Source organism: Hemiscyllium ocellatum, chromosome 19 (assembly GCF_020745735.1).
Source record: "Hemiscyllium ocellatum isolate sHemOce1 chromosome 19, sHemOce1.pat.X.cur, whole genome shotgun sequence".
Taxonomy (NCBI): Eukaryota; Metazoa; Chordata; class Chondrichthyes; order Orectolobiformes; family Hemiscylliidae; genus Hemiscyllium; species Hemiscyllium ocellatum.
The window spans coordinates 39,166,981-39,182,648 of NC_083419.1; the positions used below are offsets into that span (position 1 = coordinate 39,166,981).

Sequence of the window (15,668 nt, forward strand, 5' to 3'; positions counted from 1 at the left end):
CCAAAAAAACCAGAAGAGTCAGTACAACAAAGTCATAACGCGATACTATTACTAATGAATGACCTGCTATTCTACCAGAACAAACTAAACTCCAAACTAATTAAATTAAACTAAATTCAATTAACTTAAATTATATGTTACTACTTTATTCTATTTCACTTGTCACATCTCCACTGAGGCTCCCATCCCTGATAGCACCATTTACAGTACCTGTATTCATTTTCCTCCAGCCTCCCCCTCCCAGGCCCCCATAGCCACCCAGACATATTCTCATGGCTATACCACGGTCCTAATTAATATTGTGGGTAAGTCAGCTTCAATATAATTTAAAAAGGGCCGCCACGTCTTGTAAAACTGCTCTGTTTTGCAGTGCGCCATATTTGTGGTGTAGTCTTGGGGGAGATGCTCCATCACCTGCTTACACTACCCCATAAGACCTGGTGGTTTTTCCAACGTCCAATTCACTAGAAATGTTCTTTCTCTCAGTGAGTAAGAATCTTACACAATCTCTTCATGTGTTCCCTCAGAGGGGGCAAACTGGCCAACCCCAAAAGAAGAATTACTGGATCCATGTTAATTTCAATCCTCAGCATGTCCTTTAGCTCCCTTACTATAGCATTCAGTATCTCTGGATCTTACAACAGGACCAGTAGCAGTGTGTCAGAGTGCCTATACTAATATTACTAATGGGACACCCTGATGATGTTCCTCTCTTAAACTTAGCTAGCCTCTCTGGTGCCATATGAGCCCTGTGTAAGATCTTCAATTGCATGGCCTGCGCTCTGTTACATACTGAAATTTTCCTTACATTCCCCCATATATCTTCCCATACCTCTGAAGAAATATCCTCTCTTAGCTCTCGATTCCACGTCCTACAGAGTAATTCCACGTCCTCCAAGGCACGACCTTTCTGTAAATGACACATGATTTACTTATTTGCAACAGTTACAATTGCAACATTTAAGAGGCATTTGGATGGGTATATGAATAGGAAGGGTTTGGAGGGATATGGGCTGGGTGCTGGCAGGTGGAACTATATTGGGTTGGGATATCTGGTCGGCATGGACAGGTTGGACTGAAGGGTCTGTTTCCATGTTGTATATCTATATCACTCTATAAACTAGTACACTTATTTGCTGTTCGCAACACGATTTCCTCTACGCAGACTGCATGGTGACACTGAGGTCATACCATCCACAACCTTGACACCAAAATTGTAGACATGCGTCACTTTAGTTCCCCACCTTGCTCCAACTTTGACCTCTGCCTCCTTTAGTGATCAAGACGAGCTTGAGGAACGATACCCTACCTACCAAATGGATACCTTGCAGCCTTCTGGCCTGAATTCAACAATTTTATCTCCATTCCCTCTTATTTCTTTATTTTCCTTTCGCACAGCAATTATTCATGATCCTCTATTTCCTACATCCTCTTAACAACTTTTATTTCTACATTTGTCCCTTTTGCCTTGAACCACGAAAGGTTTTTACATTTCATCTCTCCTGCCCTCCAATCTACCACAGATCTTCAATTGACATTTCTCACATTTCCCAGTTCTGATAGATGTCAGAGAAAATGTAAAAGTTAATTGCATTTCTCTCTCTGCATTTACAATCAGGTCTTCTCAGTATTTCAAACCTGTTTTGTTTTCATTTCCAACTCCCCCCGCATAATTCTCATTAGAGTTTGGTCCAGACATAGACAAGAAAGCTACATTCCAGAGGGAAAGGTAGGTGTGACTGCTCTTGTTATCTAAGCAGCATTTCAGTAAATATACTGCAAATAGCCGAAGTAAAATTGAAGTCAATGGAATCACAAAAATGCTCACCAATGGTTGGAGACATACCAAGCACAAAAGGAAGAAAGTCGTGTTTGTTGAGATCAATCATTTCAGTCCCAGTATATCACTGAAGGAGCTATTCAGGGTAATCGCTTAATTCCAAGCGCCATTAGTTGTTTCATCAATGTCCTTCTATATCATAAAGTCAAATGTGGGCATGTTCACTGCTGATTGTACGATGTTCAATGCCATTCACAACTCCACAGGTACTGTCAGTATCCACATGCAGCAAAATATGAACATTCAGACTCGAGCTGAGAAGATGCAAGATATTTTCAGGGTCGAGAGTGTGGTGCTGGAAAAGCACAGCAGGTCAGACAGCTTCTGAGGAGCAGGAGAATCGGCATTTTGGGCATAAGCCCTTCATCAGGAATGAGAATGAAGGGCTTATGCTCAAAGCATCGATTCTCCTGCTCCTTGGATGCTGGCTGACCTGCTGTGCTTTTCCAGCACCACACTTTTGACTATGATCTCCAGTATCTACAATCCTCACTTGCTCCCTACAAGATATTTTCATTCCAAATCAACACAGAAAATGATAACCTCAAAAAAGAAAATCTAATCCTCTCCCTTTGATATTCAAAGAGATTACCAGCATTGAATATCCAACATCAACATTATGAGGGTGACCATTGATCCTAAACTTAACTGCAGCAGCCATATAAATACGGTGACTATAAAAGCAGGTCAGAGACTGAGAATTGTGGCAAGTAATTCACCGGCTGACTCTCCAAATCTTGTCTACTTTGTTGAAGGCACAAGTCAAAAGTGTGATGGATACATAGACAAGACCAGCTCCAACAACACAAGAATGCTGACATTATCCAAGGCCACTTGATCAGCACCCTGTCCAACTACACTCTCTCCCTCTACCACTGACCCACAGTGGCAGCAGCATATACCATCTACAAAATGCACTGCAGCAATCACCAGGGCAGACTCTGCCACCCAATAAACAAGGGAGCCAATGCACAGGAACATCTTGCTCTCAAAAGAAGATTTTGGACCTCAATTCCTCATTGTTGCTGGGTTGTGGAACTTATTCCCTAATAGCACCATGGGAATATTAACACAACCTTTTCAAGGGAAATTAGGGATGAACAATAAATGCTACCTTTGAAAGAAATTCTGGGATTTACATATTAATCAATCAAAACCTACATCCCCATTCTCGGTGATTAAAGACTTAATAGCAATCTAAGTTTGTTTACTACATCGCATCTGTTGTATGACACTTTGATCTTTTACTATAAATTGTGTTTTATGTTCTTGCTGCACTAGCTACCTGAAGAAGGAGCAATGCTCTGAAAGCCTGTACTTTCAAATAAACCTGTTGGACTATAGGTAATTTTTAGCTCTGACAGTGACATTCAAAGCCTAATAATACTTTTTTTTAAAAGAAAAATCAGCATCTGCTATATTTTGCTTTTGTGGAGTAGGCTTTTTCACAAGAGGGTTCTCAGGAGTTGGCAAGGAAAGTGATGCAGGGAGTTGTTTAGAAGCTTGGTCAGACCCCCATCTAGATGCTCAATTCAACAGAAAAGCAAATATTAAACATACGCCATACCACTCAGGACTGGACCGCACATCAGGGAGCATATGGTTACTTTGGAGGTGATGCAGCAGAATGAAAATGTGTTTGGTGGATTACTCTTATCTCAAGTGTAAAGGTTAAAGGGGGATCTAAATGGAAACGTGGAAAGGAGGATTTCGTCAGATACAAAACCTTTCCTCTGATGGCAATTCAGACTGAGTCTTATAATTAGAGGAATCATTGAAGTGAAATCAGAAGGCACTTCTTCTCAAAATGACTGCTAGAAATCTGGAACTCTATCTCCTCAATTTGTGGACAATGAGATACTTACAAATTTTAATATTGATATTGGTAGATACTTATTAATGGTTTCAAAGTAAAGTCAGATAAACAGGCCAAGGTATTGACCAGCCTTGATCCAATCCAATAACAGGCTGAAGGGGCTGTAGAATTGTGACTAGTAATACCCTGCAGAAGTTAGATACCAGTTCAAATCCCAGGGAATTTAAATTCAATTCATGAATCAATCTGGAATGAAATGACACAACACCAGGTTATAGTCCAACATGTTTAATTAGAAGCATTAGCTTTCCCAGCGCTGCTCCTTCATCAGGTGGTTGAGATCACAGCTGATGAAGGAGTGTCGCTCCGAAAGCTAGTGCTTCCAATTAAACCTGTTGGGCTATAACCTGATGTTGTGTGATTTTTAACTTTATCCAGACCAGTCCAACACCGGCATCTCCCAATCATGGAATGAAATGGTTTTCTCAGTAATGATCAAGAAACTAAAAATCCCCTTGTGGTGCCAAGGTGGATCGGTGGTTAGCAGCATCAAGCATCTGGGTTCAATTCCAGCCTCGGGTAACTATCTGAGTGTAATTTGCACATTCTCCCTGTGTCTAGTTGGTTTCCTCCGGGTAGTCCGGATTTCCTCCCCGCAGTTCGAAAATGTACAGGTTAGGTGGACGGTCGTGCTAAATTGCCCATAGTGACCAGGTATGTGCAGACTGGGTGGGTTAGCAATGGGAAATACAGGGTTACAGTTATAGGGTAGGGGTGTGAATGTGGATGGGGTGTTGTCCGGAGAGTCTGATTCCGCACTGGAGAGGTTCGTCAATGATACATGTTTCAGTAAAGTGCTCCAGACCTGTCTGTGACCCCGTATTCACAGCAATAATTGTTGGACGTTCATGCTGCCTGGCCTGCTGTGTTTTGAACAGCAACACATTTGCAGCTGTGATCTCCAGCATCTGCAGACCTCATTTTTTACTTACAGCCTGATACAGAGACGATGCAAAGGGCTGTCAATAACAAATAGTTTGACACATTATTTCGCAATCACCGCACAGAACGAAGAAAGTTCGGGGTAAAAATTCCTCAGTAGGGACACGTGTTTATAATTCTATAAGGATGCGACACCGCTCGAGAGGCACAACACCATCAGGGCACGGTTACACATAGCCGTTTCAATGTAACCAATGGCTAACTCCAATATCCAAAAACTCTGAACGCCAAAGGCACGGGAGGTCGAGATTCTTCACCAATGGTGCGATGCGAGGGTTCGCTTGAGCAACCGTAACCACAAACTGCTCAGCCGGTCTGAATGCGAATCAGGTTTAGCATGGCCAGGAGCACAAGACATTAGGGGCTACAGTGCAACAGCTCTTCGAGAAAGATAAAGCTTCCATTTTGCGGGGTTTGCTGTCAATCCCAGGTTGGGCTCCAATCTCAGACCCTCAATCCGTTCCGCCTTACTGAGAGAGTACTTACTTAATGTGGAAACAAGTCCACACCGACCCGTATACCACCCAAATTCCTACATTTACCCCTTCACTACGGGCAATTTAGTATGGCCAATTCACCTGACCCCCGCACATTTTTTTGGATTATGGGAGGAAATCCGCGCCTGAGGCGGGAATTGAACCCGGCTCTCTGGCGTCTGGCGCTGTGAGGCAGCAGTGCTAACCGCTGTGCCGCCCTTTCTCTACACAGACAGAACAACGACACAAGCTGCTCGTCTTACAGCCAAGTCAATAGCTTCAGAAAACATACCTTCCAATCCAGGAGCCGCTGCGCTAGGAGTGAAAATATTCAACTTGGGGAAAAAAATTACCAAAGTTACTCTTGACATCCGCGCCCTGCAAATGCGCAAGAAAAATGATAGTATATTTTTTTTAAAATGGTTTACGGAGGCATTATCAATGAGCTGTTAAAACCTCTCGTAGAGCGTTATAAAAAAGAATCCCTTTAATGAGAAAACAAATACCGAGAAAGTGAACAACTCATAACCGAAGGATTCCGATAATACACAGACTGATTGGCTGGCGGGACAGTTTCCTGTGCGTCTGTGAATGTGGGTGGAACATAATTGCTGCTCGAGTTTGGGTGTGTTGCACTGACATTTTCAACTCGGTTCCTGAGTGGTACAGAAGAATTTGCAACTTACTGAAAACATTTGCAAGCTTTCTCCTCCTTTCCCTTACATGTGGTATGAAGTCAGATCATGAAGCATTAGAAAGTCACAAATAAAGTTTAAAGGCACTGTTCTATCAACGTGCAATATGCCACTCTGTTGTTGCGAACATACCTTGCCGATTTTTTAAGACCACAAGAACAGGCTCGCTATGAGTTGAGACTGCATGTCACCATAGCACAGTGAACAATGCTGACCTAGAGAAAGCAATTTCTATTTTAGTTATGAATCTAATGTAGGACTGTGGATAAAGAGGCCAGCACGCAAAGCTTTGAACATTGGAAAATGTCGGGAATTAGGTTTATGCTGAGAAAATGAACTATCTGCTATAATTGGGGGATCTAGGATATATACAGAAAAATCATTGAAGGGCACTGGGTAGTTTGACAGAGCAATTCAAAAAAGCTAACAGCATCCTGGGCTTTTTCAGTAGGGACACAGTTTTACAAAAAAAAACAAAGTTTATGATAAACTGTTTCAGCCTCAAATGGAAAGTTGTGTCCAGTTCTGTTGGGAAGGGTATGAAGGCAGTGGAGAGGGTTGAGTTAAACATTCACAAAAATGGTTTCTGGGATGAAGTTGTTCGGTAACATGGATAGATTAGAAAAGTTGAGACTGTTCTCCTTGTAAAAGAGGTGGCTGAGAGGAGATTTGATAAAAATGTTCAAAATTTTTCCCACCACCGCTCCTCCCCAACAGGGACCTAGCCAGGGCTGATCTGGAGAAACTATTCCCTATGTTAAAAGTAACAAAAAGCCAGGGCTGATCTGGAGAAACTGTTCCCTACGGTAAAAGTAACAAAAAGCAGTGAATTTAAGTTAGTTGGTAAGAGAGCAATGGTGACATGAGGTCACACTGTTGTACAAGTCAGTGGCAAGGGTCTGCAATGTACTGCTTGGGAGTGTGGTGGAGGTAGATTCAAAGTGACTGCTTTAAAAGAGAACTGAATTATAATTTGAAGGAAGAGAATTTCCAACATGACTGGAAAAAGATGGCAGAGTGATACTGAGAGAATTATTCCTGCAGGAAGGCAACATAAAACATTGTACAACTTGGTGATTCTGTGATTTGAACTACAGAGCATTTTTGGGATCAAGGCATGTGGGATATGGTAAATTAATGTTACTTCTGCAATTCTCAATTATTAGCTAAAAGTGTATGCAAGAAAGAAATGGGACTGTAAGACAGACAGTTAAACTCAATATGCCTGTATAAACAATAGGTCTAAACATCTGTTTCCCACTTTTACAGAAACACAGGAACAAACCCCAATTAAAAGGGCTTAGTGATAAGATGCTGTGAAAAGGCAAGGATGTGCCCACAGCAGGATGAGGGCAAATGGCCTTGAGAACAGGAATGAGCATTTTTTTCACAGACAAGACCGGATAAGACACGAGATAAACAGGAGTAATGGGTACCGGTCTTAGGGAAGTGGAGGATGTAAACAGGGGGGGGGGGGGGAAACAATGAAATAAGAAAAAAATATGTGGGAACCAAATTATATAAATATCGAGTATTTGTTGAATTCAGTGTGTTTGGTCCCTGCCTTGTGGACATCACACCCACTTGCAAGTGTGAAATAAAGAGCACTACTGATTCAGATCTTGTCTCGGACTGAAATTATTGCAGTGAGTGAGCTTTGTTTCTCACAATTGGTGCCCAACGTGGGGCTGTCCGGGATGTTCTTCCATCACCAGGGAGAGTGGCTGGCCCTGGACACTGGGAAGACGCGTCCCGTTCCCCGTTGAGGAGCGGTCTCGTGTCCCGGTTTGGTCCGATCCCTTGGGCGACTGGTACGAATCCCAGAAGAGAGACATCTGAATCAGACAGTGACAGGCGGTCGATAGAATATACGGCGGAAAAGGGGCAGGCAACTCTGTGCACAGACCAAGGTAAGAAAATTGACTTTTAAGTATTGCCTTGGTGGCCGGGATTGAGTTTTACTAGTTAATAAGGGACTAACGAAGGAACTCAATATGGGTTGTGCCGTGGGTAAGGAAAAAGCCTCTGGGGAAACAGACGAAGAACAAAGCAATGGAAATGGAGGCGGGGTCTCTTACAACATTCCTCCAGAAAGTCCGTTGGGCAGGATGTTGTGGAATTGGAAAAATCATTTTCGTACAAGGAAAGAAAAAGATTAAATATTGTTGCTTTGTATGGACTAAGGAATCCATTCTTTGCCCCTCCGTCTTCTGGCTAAAGTACAGGTCGGACAGAGACTGGGTTTGTAAATATCTGAATTTATATGTCAATGAGTGAGAGAGAGAGAGAATGAAAAGAGCTGCACAGCTGGTAGGAAGTTTAACCCTTTGTGATTTAGTTTGAATGCACATTTGTTTGTTGGTGATTGAATATTTGAGTTTTATTCCCTGGAGCTTGAGTTCCAGGACTGTTTTGAATCTGATTTTTATTATGGAAACTTAACATGATTTCTTCTAAGGTTAAGGATTCTATAGAGATTATGGAAAAAAACTGATAACTCCTGTTCTTTTTACAGGTCTTTACATAAAAGCGATTTATGGAGGACAGTTGAAGTTTCAGTTCAACATTAGATAGTAGTAAAAATGAAAATTTCTATGGTTTCTGTGACCTTGGATTCGGCCATTGTTCATGCATTAGAAGTTTTTTTTTAACTTGAATAGACAAATTCTTTTAAGGCAGCTCTGATTATTTCACAACCTATAGTATTGTAATTGAGCAATGATTTTAGATTAGATTACTTACAACGTGGAAACAGGCCCCTTGGCCCAACAAGTCCACACTGACACGCAACCCACCCATTCCCCTACATTTACCCCTTCACCTAACACTAAGGGCAATTTACCATGGCCAATTCACGTGACCCGCACATCTTTGGACTGTGGGAGGAAACCGGAGCACCCAGGGAAAACCCACGCAGACACGGGGAGAATGTGCAAACTCCACACAGACAGTTACCCGAGGCAGGAATTGAACCCGGCTCTCTGGCGCTGTGAGGCAGCAGTGCTAACCACTGTGCCACCATGCTGCCCAGAAACAGGCTCTTTGGCCCAACAAGTCACACTGACCCGCCGAAGCGCAACCCACCCATACCCCTACATTTACCCCTTATCTAACACGACAGGCAATTTAGCATGGCCGATTCACCTGACCTGCACATCTTTGGACTGTGGGAGGAAACCCACACAGACACGGGGAGAATGTGCAAACTCCACACCGTCTGTCGCCTGAGTCGGGAATTGAACCCGGATCTCTAGCACTGTGAGGCAGCAGTGCTAACCACTGTGCAGCCCATTTCAACTCCTTAGTGGTCAGGACTACTTAAGAAAACTAATTTTGGATTTAAATTAGGGGACTAAAACTGGGTGATTACAGTGGATTTCAAAATTGGGAACTGTATGCATTTTACATTTTAAATATTAAATACTGAATAAATGAACGTAAATATATAAATATGTTTACAAGTTAGGAACAGGCTTTAAAGTTAGTCAAGCATGAATTGATGAATTGGTGTTTGAAGTTATGGGGAGCTAGAAATATTGCAATATTTCTTGAAAGAAAGAAAAAGGGGAAGAACTAATGCCTTGTCCCCTTCGGGAGTTTCCAACAGGGGACAAAGAGATTGGGTTTGTGTGTGCCCCCCTCACCAGTGGGGAGGTCAGAACATTTAAAAAGGAAATGACGGTCCTGGTTGAGGATCCGGTAGGATTGTCTGAACAAATTGATCAATTTTTGGGGCCCAGTCTGTATACATGGGCTGAGTTAATGTCTATTTTGAATATACTATTTACTGGGGAAGAAAGGGGACTTATACGGGGAGCAGCCATTAAAATATGGGACAGGGAACACCCGATTGGAGATGGGGATGCTGGACAGGGAGAGATTAAGTTTCCCCTCAGAGACCTCCAGTGGGAAAATCAAAACCCGGAGCATAGAGAAGAAATGAGGGAATTGAAAGACCTGATTCTAAAAGGAATAAGAGAGGCAGTTCCGAAGTTGCAGAATCTGACTAAAGCCTTTGAAGTTAGTCAGGAGAAAGATGAGACTCCTTCAACTTTCTTGCAAAGATTAAGAGACTCAATACGGAAATATACGGAAGTACATTTTGTGACAAAGGCATGGCCAGACATACAGAGAAAGATACAGAAGGTAGAAGGGTGGAGCGAAAAACCATTAGATGAATTGTTAAGAGAGGTACAAAAAGTGTTTGCAAAGAGAGAGGATGAGAGACAGAAACAGAAGGCAAAAATGATGGTAGCTACGGTTGATGAGGTAGTTAAGAAAAGAATGGAACCAATATTGAGCAACCGGAGCGGTGGGTGGCAGCATGTAGGGCAGAGAGGAAAGGGGAGAGGGAGAGGACAAGGGGGAGCATTTGATAGAGGGTTTGAGCGACAGGGGCAGAGATGGAGGTCTCCACAGGAAGGATGCTATTATTGTGGAAAGATAGGGCATTTTAGGCGGGAGTGTCCTGATCTACAAAGGGAAGAAAGGGCAATTCCGCTTATGAATTTTGATAATGAATGTCAGGGGTTCCTGCCCTCGGGGACACACCAGGAACCCTTGATAAACTTGGAGGTGGGACCCTGTAGGGAAGAGGTAGTCTTCCTAGTAGATATGGGGGCAGCACGGTCATCGCTGAATTTTAAACCAAAGAAAGTAGACATGTCGACATGGTCAATTACTGTTTCTGGGGTGAAAGGGGAGGGATTTACTGTCCCAGTATTTGAACCTATGATGATAGAAGGTCCTAAGGACAGGGTCACAGGGGAACTGTTGTATATCCCCGATATAGGAAGTAACTTACTGGGAGAGACTTAATTATCCTCTTAGGACTGGAGATTGGAATTCAGGAAAAAGAATTAGTTGTACAAATGGCAATGTTGACAGAGGATATGTAGAGAGAGATAGACCCTATTGTATGGGCTAGGGAAGGGAATCGTGGAGGACTACAGATCCCTTCCCTTGAAGTAAATTTAAAAAGGAAAGGGGACATTGTCTGTGAGCGACAATATCCCATTTCTATAGAGGGTAAATAAGGACTGCAGCCAATAATTGAGGGACTGATTATAGATTGAGTAAGATCCCTCATGACCACAAATGGTTTAGTGTGATAGATTTAAAGGATGCCTTTTGGGCTTGTCCCTTGGCGGAGGAAAGTAGGAATTTGTTCACCTTTGAATGGGAAGACCCCAAGACAGGACGGAAACAGCAATACTGGTGGACTGTGCTTCCCCAGGGGTTTACAGAATCCCCGAATTTATTTGGACAGATGTTGAACAAAATGATGATGTGAGAGATTATGGCTGTCCTATACCAAGGCAGTCATTGGGGAGTACAAGCAATGTGTGATTTAGTTCTTAGGGAATATGGTTGTAAAGGAATATGTACAATTTCTAACAAATATGTGAGGGATGTATAATCTGCAGAAAGGTAAATAAAAAAGTCTTGAGAAAACAGACCCCGGGAGGAAGAGACCCAGGATTGAGACCCTTCCAGAGTATACAAGTAGATTATACAGAGTTACCCAGGGTAGGGAGACTAAATTATATGTTGGTCATAGTAAATCATTTATCCGGTTGGGTTGAGGCATACCCCCTAGCTACTGCCACTGCGAGTGGGGTGTCTAAAACAATATTGGAAACACTCAAACGACAGCTCGCTAAATTGATAATAGAAACCAGACTCCCTTGGACCAAATGTTTACCTATAGCTCTTTTGCGAGTACGAACAGCCCCAAGGAAAGATTTGGGACTATCCCCCTATGAAATCTTATTTGGATTACCTTATCTGGGAACAAATTGAGAATTGCCAATTCCCGAAACTAAAGATTTGTTCTTAAAGAAGTATATACTGGGCTTGTCCTCCTCTTTGTCTTTCCTCAGGAAACAGGGTTTATTGGCACAGACTCCACCCTTGAATTCACCGTTCATCCCATCTGGCCGGGAGATTGGGTCTTAGTAAAATCATGGACAGAGACTAAATTGCAGCCGGACTGGGAAGGGCCGTATCAGGCTCTTTTGACCGAAACAGCAATAAGGACGGCGGAGAAAGGCTGGACTCACTACACTTGGATCAAAGGGCCAGTGGAATCTCCAGTCGAGGAAGAAGTCTGGACAGCCGAATCAACACAAAACCCGCTGAAACTCAGACTAAAGAGACTTTGAGTAACTGATTATATAGTGGTGACGCGAGCGCGGGATTATTTCTGTAGGATTGTATATTGAGTCATTTTGTGCTTCAGTATGATGTTTAAAGTACTGGGAATGCTTAGAGTCATAATGTTAGCCCTCTTAGTATTGGGATTTTGTCAAATATCCTTTTCATATGTATTATTAATGGTTCCTGAGTCTGATAATCCACAAGTAATAGACGCTGATGCATGCAGCTTAGTAAATTGTGGGGATGTAGATAATCAGAGACAGTACCACAGCTCTGAGATACATCTTAAGTCCTATGGGGATGGCCTAGGGGATGGTACTTGGTATAATAGTCACGTCACAGTACACCGGACCCCCTTTCAACCAGCTCGCGATTGTCCTGATAAAAAGTGTAACCTAATATACTTGACAATAAAGAAAACCACATGGCACGAAGCAATTTTGGGAGGGGGCACCTATGAGATACAATTAAATGAAACATTTGGGATAGAAATGAAAGCACATGGGAAGAATTTCGTGGGCTGTTGTTTTCGAATTAGCGTAGGACAGGGAAAACGGGCGGAATTACTGGATAATGAGATACAACCTTTCACCCTTCCCACTGATCCTAAAGTAGTAAAAATCATAGAGGTAAAGGACTTGAAGCAGACTATCGAAATAGAAACTGGGTACGAGGATGCAAATGCCTGGGTTGAATGGGTGAAGTATACTGTAAAAAGTCTGGACAAAAGCAATTGCTATGCATGTGCCTCCAGTAGGCCAATGGCCCAGGTGGTTCCCTTTCCGCTCGGGTGGAAGTGAGACAGGAAGGGCATGAAATGTATGATAGCCCTGTATCAGGATGAGACTGCATGGAATGATAGGAATTGTACCTCCCTATCTCTGATGTTCCCTCCCTTGGAGAAGAAAGATGTACGAGTTCCCCGCACATTTTCCGCCACAGTTGGAAATCACACTTTGTGTGTGCGTAGACAAGGTACAAGTCGGTCTAGAGATTTGGGGGAGCTGAAATTGTGTACAGAGATTAAAAATGTTCCCGACACGGAGAAAGGAGGGAACTACTCAGCACTAAAGGTTCCCCGAGCGGATCTGTGGTGGTACTGTGGAGGCAAAATATTGAGACCCACCCTGCCTCCGGATTGGAGAGGGATATGTGCAATTGTACAATTGGCAATTCCATTTACCCTGGCATTTGAGAAGGAAAAGATAGTAGGGAAAAAAGGAAGGGATAAGAGATCACTGTTAGGCACTTCTTTCGATGACAGGATTTATCTCGATTCTGTAGGATTCCCTAGGAGGGTACCTGATGAGTTCAAGGCTCGTAATCAGATGGCAGCAGGCTTTGAATCAGCTCTCTTTTGGTGGGTAACAATTAATAAAAATGTAGATTGGATAAATTATTGGTGGCCATTGGCTGTTGTATCATACCCTGCATACGAGGGCTCACCCAAAGACTGATTGAGACAGCCTTAATGAAACAGATGCTCTTAAAAGGAAATCAGACAGAAGAACTTTATCAACTAAATAATGAGGAGATGAGTGAGACCAAGATGGATGAAATTTCAGGAATAATGCTTGCGAATTTCGGGGGCGATGCTTAAAAGAAAAATGCAGCAGATAACAAATGGTAAAGAAAGAAAAAGGGGAAATTGTGGGATATGGTAAATTAATGTCACTTCTGCAATTCTCAATTATTAGCTAAAAGTGTATGCAAGAAAGAAATGGGACTGTAAGACAGACAGTTAAACTCAATATGCCTGTGTAAACAGTAGGTCTAAACATCTGTTTCCCACTTTTACAGAAACACAGAAACAAACCCCAATTAAAAGGGCTTAGTGATAAGATGCTGTGAAAAGGCAAGGATGTGCCCACAGCAGGATAAAGGCAAATGGCCTTGAGAACAGGAATGAGCATTTTTTTCACAGACAAGACCGGATAAGACGCGAGATAAGCAGGAGTAATGGGTACCGGTCTTAGGGAAGTGGAGGATGTAAACGGGGGGGGGAACAATGAAATAAGAAAAAAAATGTGGGAACCAAATTATATAAATATCGAGTATTTGTTGAATTCAGTGTGTTTTGTCCCTGCCTTGTGGACATCACACCCACTTGCAAGTGTGAAATAAAGAGCACTACTGATTCAGATCTTGTCTCGGACTGAATTTATTGCAGTGAGTGAGCTTTGTTTCTCACAAGGCATAACAAAACTCTATGTTTGAACAAAAGAAAAATCCTATATCAGTCAAGCATGTAGTTCTTCTTGACATGATGGATCACCTGTCCTTGCTTAGCTGTGCAGAAAAGTGGAACTGACATTGCCAGAGATTGAGGTGTGTTGTTAAAGGTCAGATCTTTCTAGTGAGATTATTTCAAATGGAATTCTAAAAGTTCCACCCATGAGAAAGCATAGTTACTTTAAGTGAAATTTATTAATGTTGCACTCAAATGCATTTCTTTCATAGACTTCCACAATGGCACTATTTTCTCATAGTTCCTATCCCAGTCACATTGTAGACATTATATTATCTCCACAGATTCTCCTTCCTCCCCTCTCATTTCAGAGATCCATATCCATTCCTCATTGGCATATCGTATTATTTTGCTACATTATTTGATCAACATGTGACAATATACCCTCATCTCATGGAGTGTATACTACCTGCTCCATCCTGATTCATTCACGGTATCCAATAAACTAGCTTTAAAGATTTTTGTTGATGCTTTCAAACCTCTTGCGGCTCTCAACCCAGTTAACATTATATGAAGTTCTTTAGTCAAAAGTCCTGCATGTACATCACACATCAATTCCAGCTTATTCCTGGTTCCACTGCTCTACCATCACCAGTTGCATCCTCAGTCACTATGCCCTCACTTGCTGAAACCTTCTTCAATCACACTCTCCATGTCAACTTATTCTCAGTATTCAAAATCCTCCCTCTGACCCCCTCTTTAACTGTTCCTTCAACTATCAATCTTCCTGTTTTCTTTCATCTTTTTCACTTTCTTCCCAGTTGGCATTTACTATCTGTACCCTGTGCTGTAAAAGACTTGGATTAATCCTTTAGCAGGTCGGAAGCATTTCAGAAACACAACTTGTTATTGCTGGTTGATTTTTGTTGTTGGCAACATCAAATTCTTAAATTTCCATACTCCTTTGTCATGCATCAATCAACAAAAGAGGTTTATTTTTGTACATGAACACCTTATTTATATTTTAACATACCACTTCATTTGTGAGAACTTTCTGTTTTCATAAGCTATTTCGTTCCACCCTACAGAAATATTCCTGTCTATTATTTTACATAGAAAAGTACCTTTAGTTTAAGCTCCCCCCTTACCTCCATCAAACTTATGCCCACACCTCCCCCCTTACCTCCATCCAAGGCCCCAAAGGAGCCTTCCATGTCCATCAGAGATTTACCCGCAGTTCTACACCCACCATTTACTGTATCCGTTACCCCCAATGTGGTCTCCTCTACATTGGGGAGACAGGACACCTATTTGTGGAATGCTTCAGAGAACATCTCCAGGACACACTCACAAAGCAACCCCACCACGCAGTGGCCAAACACTTTAACTCACACCTTCCCTAAGGACATGCAGGTCCTGGGCCTGCTCTATGACCAAACCCTTACCACCCTGGAGGAAGAACGCCTCATCTTCCACATGGGTATAATGTGGC

At 42.4% G+C, this 15,668-nt stretch overlaps 1 protein-coding gene across 2 annotated transcripts in view; it reads right to left on the reverse strand.

The window, feature by feature from the left end:
- LOC132824943 (MANSC domain-containing protein 1-like) overlaps positions 1-5,703 on the reverse strand; it is a 29,154-nt gene extending 23,451 nt beyond the window's left edge. The window contains exons 1-2 of one of the 2 annotated variants that reach the window (XM_060839839.1): positions 5,641-5,703; positions 833-910 (exon numbers count right to left, since the gene is read on the reverse strand). The gene's annotated coding sequence lies outside the window, so the exon portion shown is untranslated. Of the gene's footprint in view, positions 1-832; positions 911-5,426; positions 5,617-5,640 lie in introns of those variants that run through there. The other variant, XM_060839838.1, reaches the window with a different exon arrangement.
- Positions 5,704-15,668: the final 9,965 nt, after the last annotated feature.